Raw genomic sequence first — 10711 nt, forward strand, 5'->3', positions numbered from 1 at the left:
TGGGTATCAGGAGCTGGGCATCGAGTGGCTTGGACCTCAGCGGGTGGGTTGGGTGGATTGGGCCTCGGGTGGCCTGTGCCTCAGGGACCGTGCTGAGAGTGGGATGGGTCTCAGGGGCACTGGGCCTTGGCAACCGGGCTACGCGGTGGGTTGGGCCTTGGGGGCCCTGGATCTCGGCGGCGACCTGGCTGTGGACCTCCTGAGCTGCGAGGCGGGTATGCAATTTGGGCCTTGGTTGGGCCTCAGGGCAGGCCTTGGCCTCAGTGGGAGTGTCTGGGCCTTGGGAGGGCCTTGGCCTCAGTGGGCAGATCTGTGCCTTGGGCGTTCCTGAGCCTCGGCGGCTTGGCAGAGGGCTGGTCTAGGCCGGGGCAGTAGAAGGCTGGGGGTCGTGGCTGCAGGGAGGTAGTGTCTGTATTTGATGACGTAAAAAATGCCTCTCTCAGTCTCTCTGTATTGTGGGTACCCCGAATTTCCTGATATCCGTGCCAATATCCCTCTCTATTTGTTCAGCTTTGTTAGTTTATGCTTCCTTTTCCCTGGAAATGCAGCCTTATAAGTGGGACAGAGGCACTCGCTGGCACAGGCACGGAAGCAGGAGCTGCGTGCAGGTAGGCAAAAGCTCAAAATGCCTGTAATTCCTCAGCAATTTGATCTTTTGAAAAAACGAGCTCAGAATATTGAAATATAGGATCTTATGTTTGTTCAAAGGCTGTCTGTCTGCTAGACAGAGGTTTCTTACGTGCGATTCCACCCCTTTTCCCCAAGACTGCCCTACCTGAGCTGCCTGATCAGGGAAGCATCGGAAGTCCTCTCCCCTAAATACCTTTCTTAAAAGCAGAAACCCCAGAGTGATTTTGTTCTTCTAGAACTTTAGCAACTTTTAGTGGGAATCAACTCATCAGCAATTAACAAAAGTTATAATCCAGGAGAGGATACCTGTTAGTGTAGTGGGATGATATATCGGGTTGTGGGAGTACTGGTGTGGCGTGTGGGCTAATGCATCAGACCGCAAAGTCGTGTGAACTGCAAGGTCGGTGGTTCGAGCTAACCAGCTGCTCCTTGGAAATCCTATACAGAGTTGCTATGGGTCAGAATCGACTCTATGGCATTTAACAACAACAACAACAATCCAAGCTCAGCAGTTCAAATATACCAGCAGCTCTGCAGAAGAACAATGAGGCTTTTTGCTTATGTAAAGATTTACAGCCTTGGAAACCATATACAGGGTTGCTCTGAGTTGGAACTGGCTTCACGGCACACAACAGCAATGTAATCCAAGAGGAAGAAAAAAAACCCTCAAATTTTTGTGTGCATTCTTTGGTGAACAACAGTGTCCCTACAGTGCAAAACCCATAAATGTTTAAGTCATGTGTATAGAAAGCTATGTGTTCGATTTTCTAAGACAATCCAAATTAAAATAGTTTGTCATATTACCTGATGATATAACGGAAACGACGTCATGGCAATTCCTTTTCTCATTTTCTTTCATCTGTTATAACTGAGTGTGGACAATAATCATTTGCATCAACAACTCAGACTCTCAAGATGAGGTTTTTGAGTTAGTACTGAGAGTCCAACAGCTTTCTGCTCCCAGCACTTCTCAAGAATGTACATAACCACTAATAACAGCAGAGGAACTAAAGCTGACAGGGTTTCATTCTCAAACCTAAAGAATGGACTCAACAGCTTATTTGCTTTTGGTTTCAGTGGAAAATGTTAAGCAAACAACTTTCTTTACCAAAATCTACTAACTCTAAATTTCTTCAGTACCAGACACAGTTGTTGTTGCTGTTAAGTGCCGATGAGTCAGTTCCGACTAGTAGCGACCAGACACAGTAAGAACCCACATTTTTCATGTTTTTAACAGTACATCTACAGAAACAGTATAGATGGAGTTAGGGGTCAGGCAGTCTGCTTGGTAATCAGTAATATTGATTTTATTGTTTTTAAGTCTGGGAGACTTGAGTGTTTATCAGAGCTTGTTGTTGTTGTTGTTGTTGTTAAATGCCGTGGAGTCGGTTCCGACTCATAGCGACCCTGCACAGGGTTTCCAAGGCTGTAAATCTTTACGGGAGCAGAACGCCTCATCTTTTTTCCACGGAGCAGCTGGTAGTTTCGAACTGCTGACCTTGCAATTCTCAGCCCGATTTGTAATTATATAATTCCAGAAACTTTGGTCCCAAAGATTTGAATCACAGAAGTAGGATGCTCAGTGATCTATGGTCCCTGTGTGTTAATGCCATGGGACGACTGGGTTAGTATCCCAAGGATGATGTCAGTGTTCAACGTGATGAAGAATGTAACTTATACTCATCCTTTTCTTAACCTTTTTCTAGAAGAAATTGAATTCAGTTGAATAAATTGCCTAAGAATAGTTTCCCAGAATCTCAGAGGCTGTATAAAGGAGATCAGGACTGAATTGCTTGTAGTGTTAGTCCAACTGGTCTTTTTTCAGACCTGGTTCGAACCTCCTTGCTCTACAAAGTGTCATGGACTGTTTTAAGTGCCTTATTTCCAGGCAGGTTTTGCTGCTGTCCTAAGTAAGTATCAGAACATTCTAGTAGGTGGCTTATAGTGTCTCTTAACACTGATTCTTCCAATGTTAAGTGAAATGGACAAAGAACACTCATGAAATACAACACCTTCTTCATACTTGGCTCCAGGGGAGAATCGTGTTTGTGTACAATGCAATCGGCCTCGGCAATATTTCTAAACACGACAACGAACAAGCTTACAGAACGAAGAGAGTACTGGAGTGCCAAAGCTCCAAGGAGCAATCCTCCTTTCTAGTGCAGCCATTTTTAAAGCACTAGTTTTAGATGTTTAAACAACATAACTGGAACTTTTTTTTACAAAAAATCTTTTCATTTCTTACTTCCAGATGGACATACTTTGGGATTACTACCAGACTACAACTCTCTACCAGTGTGAATTCCATTCTCAGTGCTTGATACGGGCTAAATCCCCATCTGAGCCCCTGATTATGGTGTGTGCAAGAAAACAAATGAATGTTGGAGGTACAGCTTTAAATTCTAGTAGTCTGAAAACTGCAAAGACAGGGGCTTGCCTGTCTTACCCATTTCTGCATCTCTAAAAGCGTGTAGTTATCCATTTCAGTTCTGATTCATCGAAACCCTGCATATAACATAACAACATAGCCTGGTCTGTGGCTAGCCTCATAATTGTGGGTATTTTGAGTCCATTGTTGCGGCCATGGTGTCAGCCCATCTCACTGAGGGCCTTCCTCTTTTTCACTGACTCTCTGCTTGACTAAGCATGATGTCTTTCTCCAGAGACTGGTCTCGCCTCATTACATGACTGAAGTATGTGAAACATACTTGCCATCCTTGTTTCTCCAGAGTGTTTGGCTGTACGTCATCATCTTGGAGGAGAGATACTCGTCTTTAAAAGTACTACTGTATTCTGCATTGACTATGTCTTGGTACTTATAAAAAATTATTTTAAAAGTATGATGTAAGTTTTAAATCACTAGGTGTCAGGAGCAGTAGCAGAACCAAGAGACAGAGTGCTGAGCTTCTGGGCTCATGGGAGAAAGCTGAATGCCTTCGGGCAGGAGGCTAGCTTGCAGAGTGGGGGCCTCCAAGTGCTTCATGCAGGGGTTGGCGCTAGATTTGCTGGCCCCCAGAGCTAGAGCTGAAGGCCTTCAGGCTGAGGTTTACAGTGGAATAGAGTGCCCTCTGGGTATCTATCAGCATGTCCTGATCCTGTCTGAACCAACAGACATCGTGAGTGCCTTTCTCTTATGTTTAGCTTTCAGGACTTAACGGCATCATTCTCTCTGGGAAAACCTTTTAGTTACCACCACTTTATTCAAGGGGACTTTGAAAAATTTGTGGAAAAATGGAATGAAAGATAATGGACTTTTCCATGAATGTTTGATGCCCCCTGTATTTATAAAAACCTATTTCCATTTCCTGTTAGATTTTAAAACAAAATAACAAAAAACAAGGCAACCAGATGATGCTCTATGAAGGTCAAGTGTGAGATGCTCTTCTCCATTGAATTCCGTTCAGTGCTGTGCAGATGCTATGCATTCCTGTCATTTGGGGAATGTTTCCGATTTCTCAGGGCTCTTTCCGAAAGGAATCAGAAGAAAAGAAGGCGAGTCCCCACCTTACAGTTTCTGCAGAGATGCTGGTAGGTGCTGAATATAACCTTTACCAGGACAGAAAGGCCACCTGGTCAGATTGTCTATTTAGAAACTCAATGCTCCATAAACATCTATGTTTACACTTCCTTTGTGCTACTTTGAGAGAAAGACATAGGATTGTGAAACAAGGAGCAAAAGAAACTCAGCAGGTATCGATGTAAGGGCAGTTTGCCCTCAGAGTCTTGAATAAGGGTGAATTGTAGGATCACTGGACAAACCGGGCTGGAGAAGGGTGGGCAGACAGCAACTTCAGCTCCTTCCTGATCTTTTAACCCTTCTGTGGATTTGCTTCTTCTTTGCCTCTTGGATGGGATCTGGGGCAGATGTCATAGCTTTGTGAATCACTCTCAAGAGTGATTGCAATAATCTGATAGTTAAGTGAGTCTAACAAAGCGTGATTAGCCAAACTCCCAAACCCTGTTCAGTTCAGCGCCTCTTGGTTCCCAACTGGTTCCCAACTGGCCAGCCTCAGTCAGGTCATCTGCAGTGGGGGTGGGGCAGGCGGAGAGTGACAGACCTTTTCTCTGTTCCAAGACTTCCTTGATGTGCTGAGGAGGCTGCCCTGGGTAGGGAGTCTGATTAGGAGGTTTGAATTTCTGGGTGCTGGAGAGGGAATCTTGGCTTTTCCTCCCACTAAGAGCTGGGGATGAGGGGAGTGCCCTCAAAGACGCAGGAGGTGATGCTCCAAGGAGGCAGCAGCTCTCCCCATCTACCAGCTGTGACTCTGGAACTCGCCCAGGTGAGCCACCCGCTGAGCTCCAACCTGGTCTCCAAACAACACTGTTGCTCCCGCTGTAGACCAGGGCAGATGGTCTGAGCAGCCACCTCTCACTGTTAGGTGGGGTGACCTCATTTTCCATGGAACAGGCCTGTGGTCCTATGCCTTGTCCAATGAGCAAGTCTCAGGCTTTACCATTTTTATTGAAACATTATTATTAATAGCTGTAGTGAATGCCAAGTTGGGTTGGCAAGACCTCTACTCTGGGTTTGCTCTTGTTTGTTTGTACTTTTCCTTGCGAATTGAGTGATGTATTGAAGAGCAAACCGGTTTTCCATTAAACAATTCATACACATTTTATTTCCTGTCATTGGTTACAGTCTCCACAAGGCATCATCTCTTATTCCGTGTGTTTCCTGTTTCCATTCCCTCTCCTTTCCTAACCCTTCCTGCTTTCGGAACTTGGACAAATGTTGCCCTTCAGATCTCAAATGGTTAATTATTCTGAGGAGCGTGTAGCTCCCTAGTGTTATGGCTCATTCTGTGAGTTCCAACTCATACTGACGCTGTGTAGGGTTTCTGAGGAGTTGCTGGTGGGTTTGAACTGTCAACCTTATGGTTCACAGTTCAGTGCTAATCCTACAGGGCCACACCGGGAGGCCTGGTGCGGAGCTATAGGATATGCACTGGGCTGCAAAGTCAGTTTGAACCGCAAGATCAGTGGTTCCAACTCACCAGCTGCTCCTCAGAAACCCTATACAGGGTCATTATGAGTCGAAACTGACTCAATGGCACTGCAACAACAAAAACATTGTTTGGTTGAAATGTGAGCCACTAGGATGAGTTCACTTCCTGACCTAAAGGGTGACTAAAGACAGAAGGATAGAGACTTGGAGGTCCCACCAGTCTCTATCCTACCAGTAAGTCACTTTGAACTCACTTCCATGTTCTCCTTTAACAAGATGCGAGACACGCGAGACACAGGGTCCAGTCTGGATAGCTCACTGTACCAGGTGGTTGGATCTAAGCCTGCCCACTACTGTCTCTTTCCCCACCCTCTCCAGCAGCAATGGGATTCACCCCTCCTTTCCCAGGCAGATTGCAGGGGGCACGCTGATGGAAACACTGTGCTCTGACATGAGACTGGCAGCAGACTCTCCTCTGTGCTCAGAGTTGTCTGCGAGTCCTATTGGGGACATCGCATTATTGTGCTGGCTTCTGTGTGTTTGTAGAGACACCAAACTGCCTCAGTGGGGCCTGTGGGGAACACAGATGAGTTTACAGGGACAATTGAGCAAGCAGTTCTTGCTCAGGTGGAGTCCCCTGGCTGGTGCAGACATTAGCACATGATGCCAACCTGCTATTTATTGTTTGCTAATGCTTCTTTTGAGGTCTTGGTGTGGCGCTGTAGGATAAACACTGGACTGCTAACAAAGTCGGCGATTCAAACCTACTAGCCACTCCTTGCAAACCTTATGTTGCTGTTGTTGTTATTGTTAGGTGCCATTGAGTTGGTACCAACTCATAGAGACCCTGTGTCCAACAGAACGAAACACTGTCCAGTCCTGGGCCAACCTCACTATTGTTGCCATGCTTAAGCCCACTGATGCTGTCACTTTGCCAATCCATCTTGCTGGGGGTCTTCCTCTTTTTCTCTGACCCTCCACCTTAGCAAACATGATATCCTTCTCCAGTGACTGGTCCCTCCTGACAATATCTGAAGTATGAGAGATGAAGTCTGGCCATCTTGGCCTCCAAGGAGCACTCTGTCTGCACTTCTTCCAACACAGATCCATTTGTTCTTTTGGCAGCTCATGGCACTTTCAGTATTCTCATTCAACACCATAACTCAAAAGCATTAATTCTGGAAACCCTATATGGGATCACTATTAAGATCTCTTTAAAGTGTTGAAGAGCAAAGATGTCAGCTTGAGGACTACGGTGCACCTGATCCAAGCCATGATATTTTCAATAACCTCATATGCATGCGAAAGCTGGACAGTGAATAAGGAAGACAGTAGAAGAATTGATGCATTTGAGTTATGGGAGGAGAAGATTGAAAGTGCCATGGGCTGCCAAAAGAACAAACAGATCTGTGTTGGAAGAAGTACAACCGGATTGTTCCTTGGAAGCCAGGATGGCCAGACTTCATCTTTCATACTTCGGACATATTGTCAGGAGGGACCAGTCACTGGAGAAGGATATCATGTTTGGTAAGGTGGAGGGTCAGAGAAAAAGAGGAAGACCCACAACAAGATGGATTGGCACAGTGGCAGCATCAGTGGGCTCAAGTGTGGCAACAATTGTGAGGTTGGCCCACGACTGAGCAGTGTTTCTTTCTGTTGAGCACAGGGTCGCCATGAGTTGGTAGCGACTCGATAGTACCTAACAACAACGAGTCAGAAATGACTCCACAGCACTTAACAACAACAAAAACAACATCGCAATAAATCCTTTTGACAGCAATGCACTTAACCTCCAGGGAACCCATTCAAACTCCTGAGTGGGCCCCCTGCTGCTGCTTTCTAATCTAGGCAAACAAGTCTTCATCTCTCACACCTCTCAGGGTGGGTGGGTGCTCAGCTGGGGGCTTCACTCCACACTCTCTCAGTACACTGTAAACTGGCTTCTTCTCAGCCTGACCCCCGAGAAAGGAGTCCCATTTTAACATCCTGCCCCCTGATTATGTAACAGAGAAAAAAATAACCAAGTCAGTAGCATATGATCAGTTTACCTTTAAAGCACTAAGTAACTCAGTTTTAGTCCAAGATAATTAACAATGAAGCTCTGTTTAACTTCAATTGATAAATTTGTGTAAAAGAAAATCTTGGTGGTTGTGTGCCATAGCGAACCTGACTAGGGTTTCCAAGGCTGTAAATCTTTATGGACACAGAAAGCGTCTTCTTTCTCCCATGGAATGACTGGTAGTTTTGAACTAGTGACCTTGAGGTTAGCAGCCTAAATCGTAACCACTACACTAGGTGATGTTAATACCAGCATTTGAAAGAATGTGTCTTCTTAATTCATCTCATAAAAAACAGAGGGTTTCCAAGCTGAGTCTTGATGGAAACAGACAACCACGTGTCTTTCCCTTGAAGTGTGTGATGAGTTCAAGTCACCGATCTCTGGATTCTTAGCTGAGAACCTCTGAACCACCAGGGATCCTTTCATAAAACAAGTGACGGAATCTTAGAAATTTAGGAAAAGTCATAGGAAACCATGAAAATGATGTGACTAGATGGAAAAAGTCAAGTATTGCTTCTGTGGGCAAGCACTGCTTGCAAAGGGAAGTTGTGAGGCGAATATTAAGTGGTTGCATCTGCATATCAAGGGGCTGAAAACACGGGTAACACAGAGGTGACATGAGATCGTTGTCATCGCTTGGTTCAAGTCTAAACCAAGCTAATGTCAACACTGGGAACTGGCTACACTCCTTCCTTAGTGTAGCCATTCAACAAACTTTTCTGGTCCCTTCTCTGCGGACACTAGGAATTGAAAACCACATCATATCTTTTGGCAGACATTGGTAACAGCTCGTGTTGGGGGGAACTGGGGGCTTCTTACTTTTGACTTTGCATTTAGGGTGAAGCAATGAAGGTCAGAAAGGGCCCCTGATGGTGTAATGATTAAGGGCTTAGCTGTTAACCAACAGGTTGGAGGTTCAAACCCACTAGTGGCTCTGTGGGAGAGCAGTCCTGTCGATCTTATGCTGCAAAGATGACCTGAGCAGCAGCTGGTGAGTTTGAACTGCTGACCTTATGGTTCAAACCGACCTTGCGGTCCAGCGCTTGTTCTACAGCGCCACATCAGGCCTCTAATTATTTAGGGTGGCTGTCAATCAGAATGAACTCAGTGGAACCCAACAAGGAACGGGAAGGTGACACAACTGAACACCAATACCGACGGGTCTCTGGAACAGTGAGAGGCTGGCCCAGCTGGAGGCAGTAGCCCAGGGAACAGGTGAGGACCCCATTGAGTTGAGTAACTGATGGCAGAGAGCCCTAGAAGCCACAAGATGGTGGTGTCACAAGACAGAAGCAGACTGTGTGTTTGATTTATTTTCCAGAAGGGAGTTCCTCAGACACATTGTCGGCCCTGAATGTCTGTATTGGACTTTGCAGAAGACAGAAAAACACCTTCTTATTCTATTTAGGTCCCTGAGATCTTGGGGCTTTTAAAAAATGATTATTTTTAGCATTTGGCCGATACCAACTTGTTAGGTGCTGATGAGTCAGCTCCGATTCATAGCAACTCTAAGCACGATAGAACGCAACACTGCTCAGTTCTGCGCCATCCTCACAACTGTTGTTACGCTTGAGCACATTGTTGCTGCCACTGTGTCAATCTGTCTTCCTCTTTCACTGACCCTCTGCTTTACTAAGCATGATGTCCTTCTCTGGGGACTTGTCCCTCTTGATAATATGTCTGAAGTATGAGAGATGACATTGGACCATCCTGGCTTCTAAGGAGCACTCTGCCTGTACTTTTTCCAATAGAGATTTGTTGGTTCTTTTGGCAGTCCGTGGTACTTTTAATATTCTCCACCAACACCATAATTCAAATGCATCAATTCTTCTATGGTCTTCTTTATCCACTGAGGTTATTGAAAATACCATGGCTTGCATCAGGCACACTTTAGTCCTCAAGCTGACATCTTTGCTCTTGAACACTTTCAAGAGGTCTTGCGCAGCAGATTTGCCTAATGCAATACGTTGTTTGATTTCTTGACTGCTGCTTCCGTGAGTGTCAATGGTGGAGCTGAGAAAAATGAAGTCTTTGACAACTTCAATCTTTTCTCCATTTATCCTGATGTTATTTATTGGTCCAGTGGTGAAGATTTTTGTTTTCTTTACATTGCGGTGCAACCCATACGGAGTATTTTAAGTCCTATTCGCTTTCATCAAACAAGGTTGTATCATCTACATATCACAGGTTGTTAATAAGTCTTCTTCTAATTCTTATGCCACGTTTTTCTTCATAAAATCCAGCTTCTCATATTATTTGTAACGAAGAAGTCATTGGTCTTGCAAAATTCTACTATGCCGTCTCCAGCATCGTTTCTATTACCAAGGCCATATTTTCCAACTACTGATCCTTCCTCTTTGTTTCCAACCCTCATATTCTAATCACCAATAATTATCAATCCACCTCGATTGCATGTTTGATCAATTTCAGACTAAAGAAGTTGGCAGAATTCTTAAATTTCATCATTACAGGCTTTACTGGTTGGTGTGTAAGTTTGAATAATAGTCGTCTTAACTAGCCTTCCTTCTAGACATATGGATATTATCCTCCCAGAAACCGGTATACTCCAAGATAGATCTTGAAATGTTCTTTCTGATGGTGAATGTGATGCCATTCATCTTGAATTTATCATTCCAGGCATAGTAAACCATGTGATTGTCAGATTCAAAATGGCCCGACCAGTCCATTTCAGTAGCGGTTACAAGTCAGGCTGCTAACCTCAAGGACAGCTGTTCAAAAGTATCAGCAGTTCTACAGAAGATGAATCTTTCTGTGCCCATGAAGATTTACAGTCTCGGAAATCGTGTACAGGGTTGCTATCAGTTGGAACCAACTCAGCAGCATATAACTAGCCAACCAATGCCTAGGATATCGATGTTTATGTGCGCCACTTCATTTTTGACAAGTTCCAATTTTCCTAGATTCATACGTTGCACATTCCATGTTCCAATTTTTAATGGATGTTTGCAGCTGTTTTTTCCCATTTTGAGTTATGCCCAATTAGCAAATGAAGGTCCTGAAAGCTTTACTCTATTCACATCATCACAGTCAACTCTACTTTGAGGAGGCAGCTCATG

This window comes from Chrysochloris asiatica, unplaced genomic scaffold, assembly GCF_000296735.1.
Source record: "Chrysochloris asiatica unplaced genomic scaffold, ChrAsi1.0 scaffold00117, whole genome shotgun sequence".
NCBI lineage: Eukaryota > Metazoa > Chordata > Mammalia > Afrosoricida > Chrysochloridae > Chrysochloris > Chrysochloris asiatica.